Below are 15332 nucleotides of genomic sequence, written 5' to 3'. Positions count from 1 at the left end.
GGGTTTCAAGCAGCATGGGTTTCAAAATTGAAGTCGGGTAGTGAGATGCCCACTGAAATGGATGAAAGGGGGAAAGATACTGAAGGCTTTCTCTCCTTTCTTACTGGCTATTGCCTTAGTGTATTTCCTGGGGATGGTTAGTTTCAACATCGAGGTCTTAGATCACTCTATGCCATTGGTCCTCAAACCTGAGCCATCAGCAGAATTCCCAGAAGGGCCACAAAGTACTTGCCCCTCTGCTGTGTTTCTGAGGCAGTGAGTCTAGGAGGACCTGAGATTTGGCATTTCTCCCAAGTTCCCAGATGCTGCTGCTCTGGACCATGGTCTGAGAAGAACTGCTCCATTGTCATTGCAAACAGGAGGGCCCTGCCTTGCTGTTTGCTGAAACTCAGGTCACCTTGGTCACTTCACTTGGCCAAGCAGTATGCCTTCAGGTCACTCACTATAGGATTTATATGACCTTCTCCAGCTTTCTTGGGACACAGCTTCTAGAGGATGTTTCAGTCTATGATGCCCCTGAGAATTCAAGAGCTCCACTGGACTTAAGTGATGGCTCCCACTCCAAAATGGGGATCACTGTTGTTAATTCCTGAAAAGGGAGAAAGCTGACACTTTTCATGTGCTTCTCTCATGTGATGTCTTGGTGTCCCTAAGCTCACTCGGCTGTGCCATCCGGATCACATAGAACAGTGTTCTTAGAGTTAGGCAACCAAATGAAAAGAGGACCTTTTCCAAATGGTGTTTTATCCCACTTACCATTCTCTGTCAGGTGTATAAACACTTCACCAAGACATGCAATGATAGGGATCATCAGTGATTTGGTATAAATGTGTCATTGTCAGCTATAGACCACACTGTTTTACGTTACATTCACATCATCCTCACCACCACACTGTTGTACAAATGTTCTGAGGTTCTGACAGGAGGATGTAGCTTGTCAGGAGTCACTGGCCCAATAGGCAATGGAGAGAGATTCTGACCTGGGCCTTTAGTACTCCATGGTCTGTGCCTGTCCCAGATGTGTGTCTGGATGCCCACGCATCTCTGAGTTAGCATTGTTGAATCATCTGTATTTACCAGGTATTACTAACCTATAGGGATCAAGATAATGTTTATGAATATGGGGTCCCCCAGTTCTAGTGGAAGTAAAACCTGATTACATTCACTTTTGTTTTGTTTTATTCTAGTTGAAAGGGCAAAGATGTCCCATTTTCTTTTCTTAAAAATAACTGTGTGTAGACAGTTGGCATTTCAAGGTTATCTTAAATGTGCAGATTCTTTGGGTAACAAGGAAAATTCTTATTGCTTGCTGATAAGGTTGTGGGGACAGATACTGGTTTGTGGGGTGGAGGGGGAGGGAACAAGTTTCTTGTGTGTGTCCTTGCATAGTCTGGCTCTGTAGTTTTGCTTTTGGACATTTCTGGACTCCAAGATGGGCAGAATTGTTATTTGACTTGTCCGGGTGGAGTGAATGATTCCTGACATTTGTACAGCCCTGTGCCATCATTTAGTCCCATGCAAGCCTTTCCATGAATATGTCCTCATTCCCATTTTATAGGAAGAGAAACTGAAGCCAAATGACCAAACTTCAGTGGCTTACCCAGAGGTGCCCACTTGTACGGGGTGCCACTGGAGATGGGTAAGTCTCCAAGTACAGAAAAGGCCCTTCTGAAGCAGAGCCAAAATTGCCACTTCTTCCTGGCACTTCTGTTCTGCCCTCTGGAAGACCCTTTGGTCTGGCCCTCCTCGTGCTTCTCAGCAGTTCAGATGTTTGACACCACACCGCTCTCCTGTCCCTGCTTCTGATCTGAATCCTGCCATCCTGCCTGCTGTGGTCAAGGATTGAGTGCCCTGTAGGCCTGTCGCTCACGGTGCTGACAGCAGTGGGGTGGGTTATCCAGGGCTCTGTCTGTGCCTGCTCATGTGTGTTCTCTCCTCACCCTCCCTGGAACCCCGGCTCTCAGTAGTTCTCTAAGTGTGTGTGTGGCTAGAAGAGAGGCAAGATACAAGCTTGTGGGCTGCAGACAGGGTGAGAGAATTTTTGTTCATGATCTCTCTTCCTTAGGGGCCAGGTAGAGCCAGGTTTAACCTGTTGGGCTGATGCGCCCGGGTGGAGAAGGAATCAGAGCCATTTCTCTCACAAGCTTCCCTTTTGGAAAGACCACTCTGATTTTATTTTATTATTATTTTTTAACTAAGTGAAGCCTGCTGTTTGGAGAAATGTCTTCAGAGAAAATGTGGGCACACATTTCTTGTGCTCTCTCTCCTAATCCCATCCTCCAGCCTCCCTCCCTCCAGGGTAGCCACCATCCCAAATTTTGCTCACTGTCCTCTTTCTTTCCTTCTTATTTAGTTTTATCTCCTTTATGTACAGTTTAAGAGCCCCATATTTTTCATTTCAGCCATTTTTAACTTGATAAAAAGAGTATTGTACAATATATGATTTGGAGAGGGGGGACTCATTTTGACTGCTGTATAACAGTCCAGGATGTGAGTGTGCCACTTTCATTTATGCATTTTCCTGTTGATGGGTGACCATGATAATTCTAGTACACATGCAGGGGTTTCTCTTGGGTGAAATTGCCAGGTTGTAGGAATGTGAAAATTCCCCTTATATAATGCCGAAACTGTTGGCCAAAGCGGTTGTATCAATTTAGACTCCCACCGGCAGTTAATAGATTTTGTGGATTTGTATTCTTTGCAACACTTGGTATCATCAGCATTGATTTCTACCAATCAAATAGGCATACTATGGTATCTTGTCATTTTGGCCTGAATTCCTCATTATTTTTACCTTAATGGAAAGTCAGTGGAGGTTTGGATTAGAATTTCTCTATTAAGTGTGACTTCTTCAGGTACTTCTGTCCTGGATTTTGCTTGAGAGGCTCATTTGATCACCTAAGCTTATTCTAGGTACATAGTGAGAGAAAGTGCATAGTGCCAACAGCTGGGCTTAGTAACAGTCATGTTATCAGGATTAAAAAAATACTCTAAATATTGTCACGTGTAAAAACAATTTCTGGGAAGTATCAGGAATTGTTGGCAGGTATTTACTTCTTTCCAACAATGTGCTAGGAATATAAATAAATACAGGAGTTACGGTTCTTATTCCATTGCTAGCATTCTTTTTTTTTTTTTAAGTTTATTTATTTATTTATTTATTTTGAAAGAGAGAGAGCACAAGCAGAGGAGGGGCAGTGAGAGAGAGAGAGAGAGAGAGAGAGAGAGAGAGAGAGAGACTCCCAAGCAGGCTTTGCACTGACAGTGGAGATGTGGGGCTCGGACTCACAAACTGTGAGATCATGACCTGAGCCAAAATTCAGAATTGGAAGCTTAACTGACTGAGTCACACAGGTGCCCCTCCATTGCTGGCATTCTTAATCACATATCTGTTTGGATACAAACAAAGAGAATATGGTTTGCGCTCAGTTTTTTTTTTTTTCTTTTGGTTGTTGGTTCCCATGTATCTCTAGTTCTCTCATCTCACAGAGAACATGTGATTACATGACATTAAGGAAAAATTCATAAATGATGTGGAATTTTCAAAGGTGTCATCTTCAGCAAGTCCTTAGGGAAAGACCATTTCACGCATATTGCTTTATCGACATTAATGACAAAATTGATTTGGTTAAGCAAAATTCAGCTTTGTTTATACCAGTTGCCTATTCAGTGACACTATAAATGACATTTGTTTCCCAGGAAATGATTTCAAACAGGAGCATTTGTTTTAATTTATTTGTTGTTCAGGCTGATCTGTGCAGGTAGGCATGGCTAAGGCAGTTAGCAAGGAAGGCCTCAAAGAAATTAGTCTGGGTCTGTAAGACAGAAGGCTTCAGTCAAGTGAGAGTCAAATTTGAAAGCCTTTTGGTGAGGAAGACCATTGAACATTTGGTGAGCTGGGCCCATTGTGGGGTTGTGGCCAGGTGAGAGAAGATGGCACACCAAGACATCTTTGCCTCTAGGATGGATCGTGCACTCATTCTTCCAGCGAGACCATCTCTCAAAAGCCACTGTCACAGAGACTGGGTGCCAGGAAATAGTAGTGTCCTCAGTGTCACTTTAGGTAATACTCATAGGACAGATATGGGAAAGTTGCAAAATGTCCCTGAAAAACGTGAAGTTAAGAGTGCAGGTCTGCAGGTTAAGCCACTGGGGTCTCTACCCTAGAAGATGGTGGCCTTACCATATTGGATTCAGCTTTAAAATATCATTCAGTGTTTCATACCGTGAGACCGTTAGGAAGCTGAGAAGAAATGCGTTGGTTGCTAATGTGTCCACATTTGTTTGAAGTCTATTTTCTTCACATTTAGCATAAGGGTGTGGCAAAAAGGTCGTGAGTGGACTGGTAGCATATTTTGGAGAAGCACGGTACACACCAACATTCTTAGCAAGGTCTGGTGACACGAATTGTAATTTTCCCCACCAAGCCTGCTCCTCCTGCTAACTTTTCTTTCTATGAATAGCTGCAAACCTCTGAGTCATGCTTGCTGCCTCCTCCCTCCCTATTCTGACATCAGATAAAATTGTGAGCTCTGCCTGTCTTTCTCCTCTAGTCCCTCCTCTCCGTTCCTAGTGCCACATTGTGGTTCAGGTCTGCCTTCTGCTTCACTGGTGTCCCAGCTTCCAAATTCTGCTCTGGACAGCTCATCCCCACCCAGTGGCCCTGGAGTTGCCTTGTCTTCTCCAGGATTCTTTTTCAACAGTTCCATCCCTTGTGTTCATACATCCCTGTATTGGTTTTCTCCTGTTTAAAATGCCCACAGTGGCCCCTGACTGATCCAAGAGCCATGTCTTCCTTCTCTGGGAGCCCATATACACAGTGTGCCTGTAGGCATCTCTGCAGATAGCTTTGCAGCAAAGGAACATCATGGCCAAGTGCAGCATCTTTGTATTCTGCATAGAACCTAGCAGGGTGCTTTGCTGCTGGTATGTTCTCAGTAGCTTGGTTAATCTGAATGGATGAGTAAGTGAATGAATGAGAATTGCCTGCAATTTTGTGAGACTTCAGAAAGCCAAGTATGTTAGTGCCAAACTTGGATTTTCTTAATTTGTTTTCAGTTTTAAAAACTTGTTTGCTGGAAGGAGATTTGGATGATAAGTGGGAGATTACTGGCTTAAGCCTGGCGTGCCAGAAAAGCTACAGTTATAAAATAGAGATTATCTGGATATATTATGTTGACAGATTTGAATGTGTTGAAATAGGCTTTTCAATGAAACAGTAACCTCTTTCTGTGTTCCTCATTTGTATTCCCATAGGGTTACAAGTGTTTGTGCATATGGTCTCTATATGCCTAAGACGATTTGTCACTTCATAAAGTTGGAGGAATGGGGAGCAAAGATAAAGCTATTAAAAGGGCTTTTTGTGATTTTAACGCTCCTTCAAAACTAGTTTCATGTTCACCAGAAGGTTTGCTTTGCACACGCTCCATGTGTAAGACCCTGTGGGAAGCAGGCCATGGATCAGAGGTGAGGCTCCCACCCAAAAATGTTAGAACCAATCAGGTAATAGGCCCTCACATCTGTGGGATTCTCCGCAGATATCAGAGGGATTTCCAGCTCATGGTTTCAGTGAGGAGTGCAGACCAGGAGTGCTGTTCTATTATTTGGAACAAAAAGTAGGAGCTCATGGACAGCACCAGGGACAGCTCACGAACTCCACCACCTCACATTGGGGAGACCCCTAGTGTGGTCTTGTGTCGACTAACTCCAGGTTACATAAGGAGCTAGGAGGACTCCTACGACTCAGCATCTATTTGTGCTTACAGCTATGCTTTATTACAGTGAAAGGGGGCAAAGCACCATCAGCAAGAGGAAGGAGGGGGCATGGGGCGAAGTCTGGGGAAACCAGGTGCAAGCTTCTGAGAGTCCTTTCCCAGTGGAGTCACACAGAACATGCTCAATTCCTCCAGCAATGAAATGTGAAATGTTGCCAGCCAGAGAAACTCATTAGAGACTCAGTGGCCATGGTTTTTACTGGGGGCTGACCACATGGGTACCCTCTGCCTGGCATATACCCAAAGTCCAGACTCCCAGAAGGAAAGAAAGTATTCAGCAGAAACCACAGTTTTGTACAAGTAGTTTAGGCACAATGAGCCACCTTTAACAGTTAGTGAATGGGGGGAGACTTCCCCAAATCCAGGTTCCCAGATGCCGGCCAAGGGCAAATCTCAGGTGCAGGCCTTTCAAAGGGTAAGTGGTCTCAGGCCAGCCATGTTAATTCTTTTCTGCACAGCTCTGACTTCCTTCCTCCTTGCAGACTTTAGTGATGTCAGGCAGGGGTAAGGGCCAACACTTGCTCTGGTTCAAGGAGAGTAAGTGCTTACCTTTGGCTTTGAGTGACAGAGTGGCTTCTTATTTTCTATCAGAGAAAGCATGTGCCAGTCGTGCAGGGTATGGGTGTGGCCTACTGCTCTGTATGTCTGAGGGCCTTCTCTATGGAGTTCTGGTCACTTGGTTGTCCCTTTATCGTTTCAAAGACACTTTTGTAATCTAGACCTTCCCCAGTACCCTTTGGTGACTTGGATTTTGCATATGTCTAGGGTACACTTGCTACATGGACTTCCTTCCTCTGCAAGTACTTTTGTGCCTTTGATGGAATGTCTGGTGTGAGTTCTTCAGCTGCTACTGACCCTTGTGCCTTCTTCGGGAAGGGTCTGTTAATCCAAGATTGGGGCCTGATGAGCAGTCTGGAACATTTGCAACAGTAAGCTTACACCAGCTCTGGTTGTATCTTTTATTGAGGGCCAACGATCTATAAGGCAGTGTGGGAGATAGACATGCATACCACCATCAAACCACTGGGTGGAGGAGGAAGGGGAGGAGGGGAATCCATACCCATCCTGGCCATTAAGTAAAAGGCCAGCAGTTCAGACACAGTGTTGTGGGGGAGCTCCCAGGAAGTTGGGTATCCAAGCATGCAGCTTTCATGCCTCTGTAGTCTTCTGGGGTATAGTTCATAGACTATGTCAGCAAAGAAAGACAAGTCTGTGAAAAGGGTGTGAGGTTCCTTAACTAGGATCAATGTCTGCTTGTCCTAGGGGGAGAGAAGTACACTATACTGTAAACTCACATACAAGGAGTAGGAGATGGTAAGAAACACCCTGAACAAAATTGAAATTGGCAGCTTGATGTGTGGTGAATCACACATACCAGGTGTCACCACACAGAGATGTGGCTTTAAGAGGCTCCTTTCATAATCACACACATGAAGCAAACTGTCAGTGAGTTTCAGGGTCATGCTGGGTGTTGTATGTTTTTTTTTTTTCTTTTATATGGGACTACTTCCTGCGTCTGTTTCCGTTTTTAAAAGTTCTGATCACTAAGCTTCACTCCTCTTGACACCTCATCACATGCTCAGCCACAGCTCTGCGCATTGAAGGCTGATTTAACAATCTTGACTCATACCATTTGATCTGCTTTGCTGGGCCATTGCCTAAACCAAGAAGAGGGCATATGGCTGAGCTTGCATAGAAAACTGCCAGATTGTGTTGTTCTGAAGCAGCAGTAGGTACTGTCTTCCTGAAATATAGTGTGTGACTTTCCTGGGCTCACCATTCATTGTCCTTCCCAGCTGAGTGCCCCTTCCCTTTCTCCCCCTCCCTCTCTCTCAATCCCCTGGCCTTGACCCTTCTTCTATCTAATTTGCCTTATTTCCCCTCTGCAAACCACATGACCTTCAGTATCCTATTCAAATCTCTATACTGGCCATCCTTTCATCCCCTCTTCATTGCTATAGACATCCTAACTGACAGTCTTAATTCCAAGTCATCTCAGGATGAACCTGCCTGGATTCCCCTGTGACGAGCTGGGCTGGCAGAACCATTCTTCCTCTGATGCTCTTTTGTTTTGTATTATATCATTTGGCTGTGCACGCCTATTAGCAGGATTTTGGTTTATCTCCCTCTATAAGATTAATACCTGGCTCCTCCCCTCCATAGCCTGGGGCTGTGTTTTCTCACTGTAGTGTTCCCTGGGGTTCTGGGCATAGTGTCTTCTTTCTTTCTTTTTTTTTTTTTTTTTAATATTTTTTTATTTTTATTTAAAAAAAAACTTTTTTAATGTTTATTTATTTTTGAGACAGAGAGAGACAGAGCATAAACGGGGGAGGGGCAGAGAGAGAGGGAGACACAGAATCGGAAGCAGGCTCCAAGCTCTGAGCCATCAGCCCAGAGCCCGACGTGGGGCTTGAACTCACGGACCGTGAGATCGTGACCTGAGCCGAAGTCGGACGCTTAACCGACTGAGCCACCCAGGCGCCCCGGGCATAGTGTCTTCTACTTAGTAGAGTCTCAAATTCCTGTGAAGTCTTTTTTTTTTTTTTTTTTTAATAGAAGACCTTTTGTAATTTTATTTATTGATTTATTTATTTATTTTTACATGCTATAAAGACTCAACATGCTATTGCAATAGCCCAGGGGACATCACTGAATTGCCAGGAGAAACGGAGTGACCACAGAGGCTATACATCGCTCAGATTTTCGCTCCTTTTCTGAGGCTTATTGTGAACCAAGGATATGTGACATTATTGAGAATTCATTGTACTCATTTGTATTTAATTGGGGCGCCTGGGTGGCTCAGTCAGTAAAGCATCTGACTTCGGTTCAGGTCATGATCTCACGGCTTGTGAGTTCAAGCCCCAGGCTGGGCTCTGTGCTGACAGCTCAGAGCCTGGAGCCTGCTTCAGATTCTGTGTCCCTCTCTCACTCTGCCCCTCCTCTGCTCGTGCTCTGTCTGTCTCTCTCTCTCAAGAATAAATAAAACACTAAAAAAAATTTTTTTAATTCTTTGGAGGGGGGTGTCTGGATGACTCAGTGAGTTAAGTGTTGGACTCTTGATTTTGGCTCAGGTCATGATCTCATGGTTGATGGGATGGAGACCCATGTCAGGCTCTGTGCTGACAGTGCAGAGCCTGCTTGGGATTCTCTCCCTCTTTCTCTGCCCCTCCCCTGCTTGTGTACTCTCTCTCTCTCTCTCAAAATAAATGAGTAAACATTAAAAAAATAAATAAAACTTTGGTGAAGAAGTTTAAACATATGCATTAGTAGACAATACTATAATAAACCCCCGTGCACCCATTACCCAGTTTTAGCAATTACTAAGTTTCTGGCCAATCTTATTTCATCTCAGTCTCCTGCCAATACCATTTCAAAGTGAATCACAAATATCACATTTCACCTGTAAATGTTTCAGTATATCTCTCTAAAGGATAAGGATTTTTAAGAACTTATCTGCAATACCATTGTTACACTAAAAATAATAATAATTCCTGATTATCACCAAATATCAAGTGTCCACAGTTTTAATTGTCTCAAATGTTGTGAATGGTTTTTTGATACATTTTTTTGTACAAGGACCAAAATGAGGTCCACCCATAGAATTTCACACAGTCTGGGTTTTGCTGATTGCATTCTCTTGGTGTCAGTTAACAAGTTCCTGTGTCCTCTGTAGTTCTTTAATTCAGCAGATGGATCTAGAAACTTGATCCAGGAGGTAATGTGTTCTTCCCTTTAATCACAAGATTTCAAAATCATGAGTTGGTTCTTATCTTCTAATGGTGACCAATCTGTTTGGTTTGTTTTCTCAAAACCACTATCATCTCATGGATACAAACATGTTTGCCATGTGTCGGCCCACTGTTGTATTGCACTTAATGATGTTTCTATTGTCCTGCCTTGTCTTTGCCCTCAGGGGGGCCTCTTCAGTTGGTTCTGGAGTCCTTTGGATAGGACTCTTATGGGATTAAGAGTTTCCTGTGTCTAGCTTGAAAACATGTTCCAGGCTCTTCTTGCACTTGTCTTGTCCCAACCCTGGAGTCAGTCAAGGCTCCAATTTCATTCTTTTGCATGTAGACATTCAGTTTTCCCAGAACCATTGGCTGAAGATGTCCTTTCCCCATTGAGTGGTCTTAGTACCCTTGGCACCATATATGCAAGGATGAAAATCAAACCTACTTGGAAAACATGTATACTTATTGGATAGGACATTGTGCCATTTCAGGGTCCACCTGCAGCTCCGTTGTCTGGGACTGTGGGAAGTTTATCCAAGAAAACAGACATCTAAATTCCCTTCCCACATCTCTAGGTTTCTGTAACCAGCTACTAAGCCCCCCACTTGCAAAAAAAAAAAAAAATGATTGTGATAGCATAAGAGAAAGTAGGTTGAAATCAAAAGCACTCAGTTAGGTTGCTGACAAAGATTGCTGACAGGTATCTGCATTTTGGCACAAGAGACTCCTTTTTCATCTTCTAAGCATCCCAAATACATACAACCACTGCTTATTCTTAGGACCAGCCTCGTCTCTGCCTCTCCAAGATCATCTTCTGGTTTCTTCCTCTACTGTCATACCACAGTGACAATGGGCTCTGTGTACTCTTTTTTTTTTTTAATTTTTTTAAAATGTTTTATTTATTTTTGAGAGAGAGACAGAGTACGAGCAGGGGAGAGGCAGAGAGAGCAGGAGACAGAATCCACAAAGCAGGCTCTAGGCTCTGAGCTGTCAGCACAGAGCCTGATGCGGGGCTTGAACTCACAAACTGTGAGATCATGACCTGAGCCAAAGTCGGATGCTTAACCGACTGAGCCACCCAGGCGCCCCATGTGTATTCTTAACAGGGGAGAGGGTAGATGAGAGTTAGAACTGGGTCCTCATCTCACTTGTACTCCTGGATCAGGCAGCCCCAAAATAAATCACCTCAAAATTCAGAGGTTTAAAGCAAGGGGGGTTTATTCTTGTTTGCACATCTGCAGATGGCTGGGGCAGCTCTGCCTCCAGCAGCAGCACCTGGGACACTCCTCTGCTTTGAACAAGTAGGCTAGCAGAGTCAGTCTTCTCCCCATGATGGTAGAAGTGTAGGAGGCCGAGCAGGAAAGGAAGCACCCTGGCTCGAGCCCGCACACCTTTACTCTGGTCCACATTCTGTTGGCTGAATCAAGGCATATGGCCTCTTCCAATATCAGTGGGGCCAGTGGGTACCCACTCCCCACTGTAGTGAGTGATCCTCCAAAGTCCAATGACAAAGGGTGTGGACATGTAATTGTAATTCATGAAGGACATTAGGAATTGGGGAAAATACTTCAGTCTATCCCAGCCTCTAACCTTCCTTCCAATGATCCCACTAATCATCTCTAAAATAAAGGGGCTGGACTGGGAGACCTGTGGGGTTCCTTTTAGCCCCAGCTTCCTGAGAATTTGATGGGGAGCTGATTAAAAGAAGTTGGAAGAGATATGAAATATCAAAGATGATCTGGGCATGGCATGGAAATGTCTATTGACTTAGTGGCTTAGAGATCAGAGTCCAGGCAGCTGGAGCTGGGGCTGGTTTTGCTGAGCCACAGATGGACTAATGGTGTGTTCCTGTTCCCAGTTTGGGGAGACTTGCAAGCAGGCTGAGTGTGGGAGGGTACCACCTTTTGCTACATTGTTCACATGCTGTGACAAGAAAGACACCTTCCTTGGGGCACCTGGGTGGCTCAGTCGGTTAAGCGTCCGACTTCAGCTCAGGTCATGATCTCACGGCTGGTGAGTTTGAGCCCTGCTGTGCTGACAGCTCAGAGCCTGGAGCCTGCTTCGGATTCTGTAACTCTCTCTCTCTCTGCCCCTCCCCTGCTCGTGCTCTGTCTCTCTCTGTCTCTAAATAAATAAATAAATAAATAAATAAACAAACAAACAAACAAACATAAAAAAAAGACATTTTCCTTGAATTTTCCATTTTTAGAAAATGAAATTATTTTGCCAGATGCAGGCACAGAAGTAATTTCCTTCTGAGTCCTGCAGTTCTAAGTTTGAATTTATTTTGCCTGCCAGTTTACTGAGTCATTGCCTTCAGGAGATGTGATTAGGGCATTCTTAACCCCTGAGCAGATTTCCATAGTGTTTTCTCTGTCACTTGCATTTACCTGAGTGCCTCACAATGTGCCCTGCCTTTGCAACCTTTTAGACATTAATGACTTCGGGCTGAAGCCCTCCTGCCTCCCTTCCCCTGTCAGCCCTAGATTGTACTTGGTGGCAATATGCCGCTCATGTGCATGTACAGCTGTTTGAAGGCAGGACCCGTAGATCATGTGTTGTCTGCTTCCTCCCAGAAAGAATCAGTTTTCAGAAACTGTTAGCCAGACACACATTGTATGGGCATGTCATTGGTGCCTAGGAAGCTGGTGAGCAAGGTTCTCCAGGTCCCTGCATGGTGTGGCAGTGGAAGAATCTTTGGTAGGAAAGGAACTTAGAAGTCATCCAATCTAACCATCTCTCTGTTCATTGACTTCTTCCTATGGCATATCTGCCCCATCAGCACCAGCCTCTGAGCAAACCTTTGTGGTGACAGAGAACAGACCTATCTCCCAAGACAAGCTGGTATTCCTTAGATAACTTGGACTGTTAGAAAGTTCTCCCTCTGTTGAGCTGAGATGGGTTTCCAGGCAACATCCATGCTCAATGGAATGTTTCTCTGTCCCTCAGGGATGGACTTATCCATTCCATGCAGCCATATTCTTCATCCTCAGAGATGCTGGCTCTGTGTTCCTGTGTATTCTTTCTTGCTGCATAACAAATCATCCTAAAATTTAGTGGCTTAAAACAACAATTAACATTATCTCACAGTTTCTGTGGGTCTAGAATTCCTGAGTGGGCGGTTAGTTGGGGTGATTCTGGCTTGGGATGTCTCATGAGAGCTGCACTCACTTGAAGGCTTGACTGGGGCTGGAGGCTCCACTTTCAAGATGGCTCACTCATGTGCCTTGCAAAGTGATGCTGGCCTCAGTGCCTCTCTCTTTGGACCTCTCCAAAGAGCTATTTGAGTGTCCTCACAGCATGGCAGCTGGCTTTTTCCAGAGAGAGTGATCCAAGAGAGAGCAAGCAGAAATCACAATTTTTAAAGCCTTTTTGACCTTTTTGACTATGTAATTTCCACAGTAGCCTGTTAGTTACACAATCGTCCCTGCCAATGTGGGAGAAAGTCTCCAAACCTCTGTGGCCCCCACTTTTGTGATCTATAAACAGCCCAACTTGACTGTTCAAAACAAACCATGAGGAAGTACTTGGTAAACTCTTTCATAAGTGAAAGAGATGTTTTGAATGTAAGGATTTTGCTAGTAGTAAATGCTTAACTAGTGAAAACCTCCTGTTTAACCTCACACTCCTGTTTAACATGTACAATCAAGGAAAGCAGGGCTAGATTTGCCAGAGGATGGAGAAGACATATTTGAGGGCTCTTTTGGGTGTAGCCATGCTGTGTACTATCCTTCTGGAGTTCAGAAACGTGTTCATAGGAAGACCCCTCTCTGCTGACAGGCCCTTCCCTCATTCAGTCCAAATGGTGGAGGAGAGACAGAGGGTCATTCGCTCTTGTTGGATTCTCTGGGGGCCCAGGAGAGCCACCACCCCATGGAGGCCTGGACCTGTGCTGTTTTTTTCAATGGTCTGAACCTACTGCCTGGCCTGCCACATTGACTGAATGAAACAGTGAACATGACAAGTGGGGGTGAGAGTTGTTTTAAACACAGTCTCTGTTTGGGAAATCTGTGGCTGCCTGTGGTGTGAGACCTTCAGTTTTGCAGGCTGCTGTCATGTTTTGATTGGAGTTTAGCTGCCATTTCTGCTTCACTTGAAGCTCAGTGGGAGTCACTTTCACATAAGATTATTCCATCTAATATTAATATCAGTGTTCATAATACTGGAGGCCATGAAAGGAAGGAATAGAATTCCTGAATAAATTATGTGTCTCACCATCAGATCTGTAAGTTTATATTGTAATCTGTGCATTTAAATTTGTAATTGGTTTTGGTGTGTTAAAATTCAATCTAAGTGTTTCCTTAATTGACTTCTAATTTGTAGTGTTCTAGTCTTTTGCTTAGCTTGCTAGCTGATTTTCTTTTTTAGAACCTTCTTTGTTTAGTGTAGTATTTGGTAGGGGGGTATGTTTAGTGTTGCTGAAATTTTAAGCTAACAGATCACTTGTAAAAGGAAGAATCTAGGTTGCTAGAACATTCTGTAGATTGTGGCTGCAGCTACAGAGATTGTGCGATGATTTAAAAAACAAATCTGTTCAACTATCCTGAATTGTTCTGTACCCATGACTAGGTCTTGAAATAGATCCATCCCTTTGCCCTGGGGACCTGTCATCTTTTATCTCCTCCTGAGACACTCAGTGCACAGCCTCATTCCTGTGCCAGGCTCACTGGGACTCAAGAGGTCCCCTTTATCATTAAAGTAGTTCAGCCCAGGGGTGCCTGGCTGCCTCAGTTGGTGGAGCATATGACTGATCTCAGGGCTGTGAGTTCAAGCCCCGTGTTGGGTGTAGAGTTTACTTAAAAATAAATAGGGATGCCTGGGTGGCTCAGTCAGTTAAGCATCTGCCTTGATCTTGGCTCAGGTCATGATCTCATGGGTTCATGAGTTCAAGCCCTGCATTGGGCTATGCACTGTCAGCCTAGAGCCTGCTTGGGATTCTCTTTCTCCCTCTCTGTCCCTCCCCTGCACATGCTCTCTCTCCTCTTTCTCAGAATAAATAAGTAAACTTTAAAAATAAGTAAGTAAGTAAGTAAATAAATAAAATTCCTTTAAAAAAACAGTTCAGCACTGCTGTTGGTTGCCATTACACACGGGGAAGAATTTAAATTTTTTTTTTAATCTTTATTTATTTTTGAGAGAGAGAGAGAGACAGAGTGAGAGTAGGGGAGGAACAGAGAGAGAGGGAGATGCAGAATCCGAAGCAGGCTCCAGGCTCCGAGCTGTCAGCACAGAGCCTGACATGGGGCTTTAACTCACAACTGCGAGATCATGACGTGAGCCAAAGTCGGACACTTAACCAACTGGGCCACCCAGGCGCCCCGACACAGCGAAGAATTTAAAATGCAATGGATCGCTTTTTTTTTTTTAACTAAAAAAATTTTTTAATGTTTATTTTTAATAGAGAGAGAGAGAGAGAGAGCATGAGCAGAAGAAGGGCAGTGAGAGAGAGGGAGACACAGAATCCAAACCAGGCTCCAGGCTCTGAGCTGTCAGCACAGAGCCTGACACAGGACTCAAACTCACGAACTGTGAGATCATGACCTGAGCTGAAGTTGGGTGCTTAACCGACTGAGCCACCCAGGCACCCAATGCAATGGATTTCAAATGGATTTTATTTTTTACTATGGGGAATTTCAAACACATACAAGTAGAGATGTTGGTATGATGAGCCCCGTGTCCCCATCACTCAATGTGAGCAAGTCTTACTTTTGGATCAGTCTATGGTCTCCCCACCCTCACTTAATTTGAAGCAGATCCAAGATACCTTTAATCCAATTTTAATGACTAAGTTTAAAAATTATTTAAGTTAAAAATGATTTAAATTAAA

The 15332-nt window shown here is 44.1% G+C and overlaps 1 protein-coding gene across 2 annotated transcripts in view; it reads left to right on the top strand.

Annotated features, from left to right (window-relative positions):
* Positions 1 to 15332, top strand: part of OSBP2 (oxysterol binding protein 2) — a 180683-nt gene that overhangs the window by 1308 nt on the left and 164043 nt on the right. The gene's annotated exons all lie outside the window — the stretch shown is intronic.

The sequence above is a fragment of the Leopardus geoffroyi genome, chromosome D3, assembly GCF_018350155.1.
Source record: "Leopardus geoffroyi isolate Oge1 chromosome D3, O.geoffroyi_Oge1_pat1.0, whole genome shotgun sequence".
In the NCBI taxonomy this organism is placed as follows: Eukaryota; Metazoa; Chordata; class Mammalia; order Carnivora; family Felidae; genus Leopardus; species Leopardus geoffroyi.
The sequence above is the reverse complement of the archived record's forward strand: the minus strand, read 5'-3'. Positions and strand labels throughout refer to the sequence as shown.